This window comes from Sinohyriopsis cumingii, chromosome 1 (genome assembly GCF_028554795.1).
Source record: "Sinohyriopsis cumingii isolate HCF-2022 chromosome 1, ASM2855479v2, whole genome shotgun sequence".
Taxonomy (NCBI): Eukaryota; Metazoa; Mollusca; class Bivalvia; order Unionida; family Unionidae; genus Sinohyriopsis; species Sinohyriopsis cumingii.
The window spans coordinates 159,640,436-159,651,330 of NC_142961.1; the positions used below are offsets into that span (position 1 = coordinate 159,640,436).

Sequence of the window (10,895 nt, forward strand, 5' to 3'; positions counted from 1 at the left end):
TAAACAATTTATATTTGCAGTGAAACATACTTTTACATTATTTTCACTTAAATTTCATTTATAGAGCAGTATACTCTGCATTCATTAAATTACTGAAATGGTTATAATACAACAACAAATACTGCAACTTCCAGAATCACAAAAATCAAAAGATATAAACAAAAACTTCCCTACATGTATCAACAGTTGTCACTTAATAGACAGAACTCTGAAGATTTAGAATAGGATGTTAACAAATTAGGTATTCAAGTTAAAAAGAAAAAAATACCAAGTAAGCTTACTACCAAAAAATCAAACAATAACAGTGAATTTTAGTACATTCCCAGGAAACAGAATATATGATTTTTCTTAACTTGATCTGATACATCTTAAATCTATAGAAAATGATTCATATTGTATGACTAAAATATTATGTAAACAAAAATTCCATCACTTTTTTCAGATGCAACATGCATACCCCAACCCATCCTTCTTGATCATAAAGTATACCAGCATTCCACTATAAGATGGGGAGCTGTAGTGGCTCAGTGGTTAGCTTTCTGGACCTGTGAAATAAGGTAGGTTCAAATTCTACCATCAAACCAACCTGGGTTAGCTACCATGGTGTGTCCTTGGGCAAGGCACTATACTTAAAGTGCCTTGGCACTAAATAACTTACTTGTGTTGGTTTACCATAAAAGGCCAAACCAAACACAAAAAAACAACAACTTTAAAATATGAGTTGTGTCAATACTAAGTAATTGAAAATCATACTGAAGAAATGTTTTTGTTAATACAGATTAATGGATCTAAAAAATCTCTTTCTTCTGCAGGAGTTTAAAATGTTAAATTAAAAAGGTCATGGTACACATTGCTTTGTTCGTACACATCAGGCTCCGTAACCCATATCCAACTAAAAATTTTAGTAGAGTCTGAATAAAACATATTTTAATCTGGATGATAATATTCTTTCTCCATTCATATATTACACCACCAAGATTGATCCAAATAAGATTACATTTTACTATAACACTGAGGATGAGTATGCCTCTTAACAACTTACAAATGTGGAGAGAATGGAGTTAAACTGAACTTTGATTTCTTTTCAACCATAGCACAAGATGATCATTTATTATGAAAAAACCTGAATAAAGTTGGAGTTCATAACCATGACAGTCTTGATACAATATAAATTCAATATATTATTGTTGTCTTGAGGTATAGTTCTGTATATTACAATCTCACACAAGATCAGGGTATATTTTAGTACCATACAGTTAATTCGGGATTGTATTAATACCTATTCTGGTGAATGAACATTAAATAAGATTTACTATTTTGGAACCAGTTGCAATAAAGTTTACTAAACAAGAGAAAATATGACTTTACTATAATATCTAAAATGTAAAATCTGCAAACAGAATACTTGCTTGACTTTACACTTCAACTATATCATAATATTTATTTGAAATGAATTTATACAAATGACATTAAATTTGGTTTCAGGCTGGTAATGACAATGGTAGTAGTGAATAGGGACGGTCTAGGGACTAGGGAACTTCCATGTTAAAAAGGGTATATCCACTCTGGGGACTATGTAATTTAACATGGGAGAAAAAAAAAAATATCCATTCTAGGGACAAGGGGAATTTAACATGGGAGAAAGAAAAAAAACTATTCACTCTAGGGACAAGGGAAATTGAACATGGGGAATAAATCGTGGGACTGTCTTGGGACTAGGGGAAATGGAACAGGGTCGGGACCCTATTTTAATAAGGTCCCGACCTGATGGGTCTATGAAAATGGAACAGGCGAAAATTGAAACAGGGAGGGGTCTCTATTTTTTTATTATTTTTTTAAACAAAAAAATAAAAAAAGGGGTAGGCAATTGAAAGTCAAGATCTTTTCGAGAGATAGGAATGGCCCTGAAAAGGGCCTTTGGTTTTATGTTAATATACCCTTAACATAAAGGGCATCTGTGACATCTTCTTCTTGACCTTAGGCTGTGCCTGACTGCAGGACCATAGATTAAGACTCTTTTGAGGCATCCTTGATGCTCCACATAAGATTCTTCGCATCCACAGGCTGGTGTCTGTCCTGTGGATAACTGTCCAGTTGGATCGGACATACATTGATATGTCCGTCCGGAACATCATCGAAGACACAAGCGTTGAAGATTGTACATCGGTCCACATGTTGGGGTGCTGAGTAACAGGTGAAGGAATGCAGTGAACTGTACTTATTTATAGGGGGAGGAAGGATTGAAACGGATTGAGTTTGTTGACCAATCCAAACACGCGTTACAAAATTCAGTCAGCCCACGTCCAATCCGAAGAGAGCAGCCTGTGACGTCACATAGTCTATATAGATTCGCTAGCGCCTGTGCGTAGTCAATCTAAGCGACAGTTTTTCAACATGACGGAAACTCAGAAAACGATCAGTTTGGGTGCACTGATGGTGGAGACTACCCAAGGGAACCCAGACTTACTTTCAGAAGAGGTGAATTGGGATTTTGTGGATTTTTTTACCTTGCAAGAATTTGTTCCTGAACCTTCGTCACCTTCTCCTTCATTACCGCACATGGAAAATTTTAGACAGAGACAGAAAGAAGAATTGGAGAAATTTATACAACAGCAAAAGGAAGCGGAACAAGCTTTTCTCCTACAGCAACAGCAGCAAGAAGAAGAGGTAAGAAAAAAACAAGAAGAAGAAGACGCAGCAGCAAAGAAACAAGGGTGTCAAAATCAAACGGTCACGGTACTGTTAGACATTTTAGTTAAGAAGTCTGAAACAGATGTATCAGACTTCTTTATTACGGCCGAAGAGAATACGACCTTCCCAAGCTAAACACTCCAACCCTGTGACTACGCCTACTGCACCATCCTTAGTGATTTCAACGAAATCATCATCAACAGTACGCAGTCCAGAAGTAGGCCTTGGCCATGGCAAAGGCTTAAGACAGTTAAAGTTGATTGTTTAAACTCACCCCTTACACCAAAAAAGGCCCTTTTCAGGGCCATCCACATCTCTCGAAAAGAGATAGGCTTTCAATTGCCAATAACTAAAAAAAAAACATTTTACCCAATAGTACCTGTCTGTGTATGAGTGTGCGTGAGTGTAGGTTCTTATTTTAAAATCAAAACCCAAAGACACTTACCTTTTATAATTAATTTATTCTTTTATAAATATTTACAATTCACAATTCACAACAGAGCACTTTAAAAAGTTCATAGACTTAGTCTGTCTCATTGTTCACTCTCTGTTTTTTTAATTTCTTCACCGTCATAGTCTTTTCCTCCTCTTCCTCCTCACTTTCTTCCCTTCTTTTCTTCTCCTGTTTCTTTTTCTTCACCTGTCTGTTTTCTTCCTCTTCTTCTTCCTCTTCCTCTGAAGAATCCCTCTCTTCTTCTGACTCCTCTTGTTTCTTTTTTGGGCAGTCTGGTGACCAATGTCCTTTTTCTTGACAATAATAACAGGTATCTTGACTTTTGTCTCTTCTAACCCCTTTTTTTTCTTTTTTGACGGTCTGGACACTCTGAAGACCAATGCCCTTTCTTCTGACAGATATAGCAAGTATCTTGACTTTTATCTTGAAAGGAAGGAGAGTAGTCCCTCGGCTGGTCTGAAGAGAATTTTCTAATGACCCCTCGCAAAGCTCTGATGAAACGTTCAATCTTGGTAGTCTCTTCCATTGTTGTGCTCAGTTTGAGAGTGAAATGAATAGTGAAAGGACAAGACACATACCCTTTATATACGCTGGTCTGCTATGACTATAAATTAATCCATGGTGTTTAAACTTTAGTCATTTGACTTTTTGCTCTCGAGATGAAATGATCCAATTCATTTGAGAAGAAAGAAGAAGAAAGTAAGAGGCAGAAACGTGATCTATCGCTTCGTACTAGGGCTGAAGTCTTGGCACAAATTCATGCCAGTGATTTTGAAGAGGACATGAGTGAACCAGAATCCAAACCCTCTAAACAAAGTTTACCACCCTTAGTCAACCCTGAAAAGTACTATGACATTCGAGAGACGGAAAAGCGTCCCTCTAGAAAATTTAGAACTACGGCTTACAAATACACAGTGAAGTTTAAAGATTTCAAGTCTGAAGTACTGTTAGAGAAAGCAAAAGGGTTCATCACCGACATGTGGGATTCTTTGCTCACCACACTCAAGCGACAATGTCAACCCAAAGAAGATGATCGCTTGAGACTTTCCATACAACATGACGGCTTGAAATCCCCTGTTTGGATCGAGTTTAGCAGCCCTGCAGAATTGACCACTTCCAAAGTCATGGACAAGATTCAACACGTGCAACAATCTAATGACCAGTTTGACATCACCGATGGAAAAGCCACACTGGACATGACCCACGTCTCTCCTCCTCAAGGGACCGGACAATGCAGAAAGACCTTATTGGTCAACAACCTTCGCATTACCAAAACAAGTCTTGTCCAAATTAACAATTTTCAAGACCACATGTGTTTAGCCCGAGCCATCGTGGTGGGATGAACCTATGCCGACAAGAACGACACGGTAGAATGGAAAAGAGCCTGGGAGAACATTCGAAAATCGAACCGAGCCAAACAACGAAATGAAGCAGAACTTCTGTTACAACAAGCATGCCTGTCCAAAGACACATCCTGTGGCATTCCTGAGATGCAAAAATTGCAAGATGCCCTAGCTCCACGATACACCTTGAAAGTGCACCCTCAAGAAGTGCGCGGGTCTCTGTTGTTTCGAGGGAAAGACTTTAAGGATGGAAAATACATTCACCTCTATCATCACGATGACCATTTCGATACCATTACCACTATCACTGGATTCCTGGGATACAAATATTACTGTGAGAAATGTGACTTATGATGGTTATAATAATCGAGAGCAACACAAACATTGTGGATCGAAATGCTCAGGATGTTTGGCCTCTCAACCCTGTCTGAGCGAAGGGCAAGAACCAGTGCATTGTCCTGCTTGTCTGCGCACATTTGTCAGCCCTGCCTGTTACCAACAACATCTGAAGATGCAAGGTTCACAGAAGAAATGTGCTTGTCAACTCCTGAGATTGTGCCCAATGTGTGGACAAGGTCTATGTATCAACAGTACCAAGGCACACGTATGTTCAGGAAAGAAAAAATGTCACATTTGTCACTGCATTGTGGACTTGGAACACCAATGCTACATACAAAAATACCAATCCCAACCAGAGAAAGAGGATGGTCACAAGAAGAAGAAAGGCAATTTCATCTTTTTCGATTTCGAATGCATGCAAGAGATCAGTATTCACATTCCTAATTTCTGCGTGGCTCATCGAGCGTGCGAGAAGTGATTCAAGAACCTATCTTGAGTTATTGCCCTCACTGCAGGAAGATTCCTGGAGGGCGTGAAAAAATCTTTCAAGGACCGAACACACTAGCCGATTTCACACAATGGGTCTTAGACCCCATCGACAAGACGTGGAGCCAAGAGGACATCGAACATTATTATGGAGATTGTCATTGTCATGCCACGGTGATGGCTCACAATTTCTCCGGATATGATGGACAGTTTCTTTTGAGATGTTATACGGAACGTGGCATCGAGCGTCCTAAAATCACTTTGAACGGAGCCAAAATCATTTTCATGCAAGTGGGACAAGTGCAGTTTAAAGATTCGATGAGCTACTTAGCCATGCCTTTGAGTCGAATGCCTAAAATGTTTGGAATGACAGAAATGGCTAAAGGGTACTTTCCACACTTTTTCAATACAGAAGCCAATCAACACGCCGTTCTACCCCATTTGCCTCGGGCTCACTATTACGACCCTGACAACATGCGTACCGAACGAGAAACTTTCTACGCTTGGTACCAGGCTCACGCCTCCGACCCTTTTGACTTTCAGGAAGAAATGCTAAAGTATCGTCGTTCCGACATGGACATTTTACGGCGATGCTGTGGAAAATTTCGAGAACTGTTCATGGAACACGGAGGGGTTGATCATTTAAAAGAGGCTTGCACCATTGCCAAAGCGTGTTCCTTAGTCTACCGACAACAATTCATGCTTGAAAACACTGTGGCTGTCATCAGTCCTCAAACGACCAACTATGTCAAACGTCAATACTCGGTCAAAGCCCCATGCTGGTTGCATTACTTGTGCGACAAGGAAGACAAATGGATTCAGCATGCCCGCAACGGACAGGGCGAAAGATCATCGGAATGCATTCGGTCAATGGCTGGGACTTAGAAAACCCCAAGATCATGTACGAGTTTAACGGTTGCTTATTTCACGGATGTCCCGTCTGTTACCCTGACCGCGGCACTAAAAATCAGTTCTTTCAACGAACCATGGAAGACTTGTACCAGGCCATTTGTCAGCCACGCCTAAAGTTAGAACAGGAAGGATACCAAGTGGTGGAAATGTGGGAACACAAATACAATCACTGTTTGAACACCGATCCCGAGTTTAAACGCCTCATGGAAAGTTACCAGTTCATGGACCCCCTGAACCCAAGTAATAGTTTGTACGGAGGAAGGACCAATGCCACCTGTTTGCTGTACCAAGCTGACGAAGAGAAAGGAGAAGAAATCATATACTTGGACGTGTGTTCACTGTATCCCTACGTGTGCAAATATTGTTGCTTTCCTGCAGGGCACCCACAATTGTTCACCGAACACATCGACCTAAAAAACATTCGACAATACGAAGGCTTGGTCAAGTGCAAAGTTTTGCCTCCCACGAACCTATACCATCCCGTCTTACCTCGCCATTGCCAAGGCAAACTTATGTTTCCTTTGTGCCGTACTTGTGCTGAAACGTGCAACCAAGATCAACCTTGTCATCACACCCAGGAAGAACGGGCCTTGACGGGGACATGGGTCAGCGTAGAATTGTTCAAAGCTCTGAACATGGGATACCAACTGTTAGAAGTGTACGAAATTTGCCACTTTCCCAAGACACAATAATTCCACAAGGGTGACCCCACGCAGAAAGGCATTTTCGCAGACTACGTGGATGCCTTTTTGAAACTGAGCAAGAAGCCAGTGGCTATCTGTCCTGGTGTCACACTCCCGAAGACCAAAAGACATTCAGAGAGAAATTCTGGGCACAAGAAGGCATTACTTCAGATCACATTGAGAAAAACGAAGGCAGGCGATCGTTTGCCAAAGTGATGTTAAATTGCTTGTGGGGTAAAATGGCACAATGACCGTGTTTACCCAAGACGGAGTATTTGACCGAACCTTCCCGCTACTTTCAGATGATTCATGACAAAGCCAAATTCATGAAACACGTGGACGTCGTTCGTGAGGATTTGATCTTGGTGAATTACGAAGAAGATCTGAACTTTGTAGAAGATGACCCCTTTGGAAATGTCATCATTGCAGCTTACATGACAGCTCATGCTCACTTAAAATTGTACGAAGCTTTAGAACTGTTAGGGGAACGTGTCTTGTACTTTGACATGGACAGTTGCATTTATATCGATCACCCGAGTCAACAGCACCCTGACATCGAAGGAGACCGTTTAGGAGCCTGGACAGACAAGCACCCCGATGACAAGATTCTAAGTTTCGTTAGTGGTGGTCCCAAAAATTACGGCTACGAATACTGGGCCAAACAAGGAGAAGTGCACACGAAGTGTAAAGTGAAAGGACTTACTCTGAATTATCGTACCAGTCGAGTGGTCAACTTTGGCATATTGAAAGAAGCCTTGCAGTCTAGAGATAGTGACCACCTATCAACCCAACAAGATTGTACGTTTACCCACACACCACATCGTCAGTCGACCCTTGGAAAAAGTCTATCAAATCGTGTAGCAGAAGCGAGTGCGGCTTCCCACCCACTTTACTTTGCCGTATGGACATGTCGGTATAAAACATTGGTTGTAAGAGGATAGCCACCCACCAGAAGGATGACTTCGCCGCAGCAAGAATCGAGTGAGAAATCCAGTGAGAACTCCAAGTTCAAACCCTACCATTTTCCAGTCTTCTTACCTGACTATTGTGATTGTGCCCGTCGATTGGACATGTTTCAAAAATGGCCTACGGATAGGGAAGGATTACCTTCTTCGTATGTTTTAGCTAGAACAGGATTTGTCTACTTCGGACCCGAGTCAGGATTGGGATACGAAGTACAGTGTTTCGCTTGCGGACTGAAGTTACGAATGGATCTATGTATCTACAAAGATTCAGCTATTCTGGAACATACTCGATGGTCTCCGCACTGCCCTTACCTTTCAATGGCCTTTCCACCCATTAAACTACGGTACAATTATGACGGTACCTTAGAGACGGTACCTTCCAAAACTAGACGTAAACACATTGCATCCTATTTCATTGTTGTTTCTTTTCCACATAATAGCTTATTTTTTATAAAATGTTAAACTTTACTAATCTTTTTTCAAGATCACTTTAGTTTGCAAAAATACATCTTGTCATTTATTGGCATTCTACATTGAATTTTGTAAACTAGCTATAAACCTGACCTAATTACTCAACTGCTGACAGAAACAGTCTACAGTAAATGTATTTCATTTCTATAGCTCGATGGATAAACATTACATCTTTTAAAGCTGTGCACAGAATAGGCCGACATATCACGAGTCAGGAAAACATGGGGGTGGTATCCCCTGTGTCCAGAATTAATATCATTTTGAATAGAATATTCTAGTGACAATTGCCTCTTTTCAAATGGTAAGCATTGCTTTTTTTTATTTTCATCAATCTGTCAAATTCGGTATGCATTTTGCTTTAATATTTGAGATGGAAACCTTAGGTGCATAGAAATGTCAGACAGCATTGTACATCATGGATGGTGTCCAACATACTTTTATGATCATAAAACAAAATCCCATTTTTTAGTTATGGCCACTGATTTAAAAAATATTCATCCAAGCTAAATATAATAATAATAATAATGAGGACTTTGTATAGCGCCTAATCTTTAGAAGCTCTAAGCGCTTTGCAACATTAGACAACATAAAAACATACACAATGATATGATTACAAAAACAAACACCATGAAATTAGAAAACATAAAAAACATGCTGAGAATATTTAAGGTAGTTAACATTATTAAGTCATTAAGTTTGTTTTTGTAGTCAGAATAAGTAGTTTTGAGAGCACTCTTGAATGGGATCACTGCGTCTTTGTGTCTAAGTTCAGTGGGCAATTCATTCCATGTTGCTGGGCCCTGGTATGCAAAAGAATGCTGTCCATGTGACTTTGTTTTCATAGTGAGAATAATGAGTATATGATTGTCGGAAGAGGAGTGTAAGTATCTTGCTTGTGTGTACACATAGGTGAGGTCGGATAGGTATGTTGGACTAGAGTCTGTCAGTGAAACGTAGCACAGAGAACTAATGTTGTGTTTGATTCTGGATCGAATGGATAGCCAGTGTTGGGTACAGAGCAGCGGGGAGGTGTGCTCTGATTGTGGTACTCTAAGTATGATCCAAGCAGCTATGTTTTGAACTTTTTGAAGTCTCTGCAGTAGATATTAAGATGAACCAGACAGAATTGAGTTACCATAGTCCAGTCTTGAAAGCAGTAATGAACACACAAGTGTTTTAGTGGCATCAACTGAAAGATATCTGAGAATGGAGCTGATGCGTCTCAGCTCAAGATACGCAGCCTTGCATATGTTCATGACATGTTGGTGCAATGTGAGAGTACTGTCCAGAGTAACACCTAGGTTTTGTACTGATTGTGTGAATTTAATGTTGGTGTTGCTGATATTTATTGTGTGAGGTAAAGGATGTGAATGAGAAAGTCTTTGATAAGTAAGTATGGCTTGATTTAAATTGTGTTTTTCATGTGACTTGCCAGAGATTTTTAAATGAATTGATAAAGTAACTTGAGACACATTTCAAAGTACATGTTTTAAAAATATTCCATTGATTATTGCTGGCATTTAGAAAAATGCAATGCATCCTTTGTTGTGAAACTTATTTTAAAACATTGTATTACTCATGCAGAAGCCTGCTTGAAAACTAATGGCAAAGCAAAGGCAAATGGAATGGAAGAGACCATATCAGAGACCCTCAAATATGCACCCAACCAACGCAGAATGATAAAAAACAAGGTAATCCAAATGACTCTTATTTCATCAATATTGGATTCAGTTTCGTCTTTTAAAGCATAGTATTTGCAAAGCGGATGCATTTCTAAACTGATAACAAAATCAGCTTATCCTATTGCCCAGGACTATCAGAGCTAGAGTCCAGCTAACTACAATATGCATATATCTTGTCTGATCAGACAAGTGCCTCCATTTGGAATTTTTATTCACATGAAATATTTGGATGAAATAAATTCATCTTTGTGCAAATTGATTGCACCATCCACTTGCCAGAAATGACAAGTAAGTGCAAAGTTATCTTGTATCATGGCTTAACGATAGTAAGGGAAGCACAAGTGCAGTGAAGAAAATTTCATACATTTTTATAATGCTGATTAACATGACTTCTGCATATGTAACTAGTGCTGAGATGATATGACTTTATTTAAGCATTACAATTTTGTTTTAATTTGCAGGTGCCTGAGCAGAAGAAGTAATAGATAAACTTTACAGTGGAGTTGGAGACTGATTCTGATTCATAATCTTAATTAAATCTAGAAAATAAACATTGAAGTCATATTAAAATATCTGTTGTATTGTTTCCTTCTTTCATTTTTCTCTTAAAAACAAATGTCTGAACCTTTAGTCTGTAAATTCAGTGGATTCCTTATCAGCCCATCTACTTTTACTTTACACCATGCTACTTTAAAAAAAAAATGAATTATCCCCATTGGGGTAGGTCCCCCCAACCCCCCACCCTACTTTGTCAACTTACCTGCCACATTTAAATCTAATGGAAGGCCCTGCTGTAAAGCCTGTTAGTAAAACTACCCAACAAGAGGATTTCATACATTTGCAACTCCAAGATGGATGGTAATGTTTTC

At 39.4% G+C, this 10,895-nt stretch overlaps 1 long non-coding RNA gene across 1 annotated transcript; it reads left to right on the top strand.

Annotated features, from left to right (window-relative positions):
* The first annotated feature begins 331 nt into the window (after positions 1-331).
* Positions 332-10,610, top strand: LOC149808234 (uncharacterized). The gene is made up of 3 exons (XR_016419693.1): positions 332-557; positions 9,929-10,035; positions 10,488-10,610. It is a non-coding gene; the product is annotated as an uncharacterized LOC149808234 (long non-coding RNA).
* Positions 10,611-10,895: the final 285 nt, after the last annotated feature.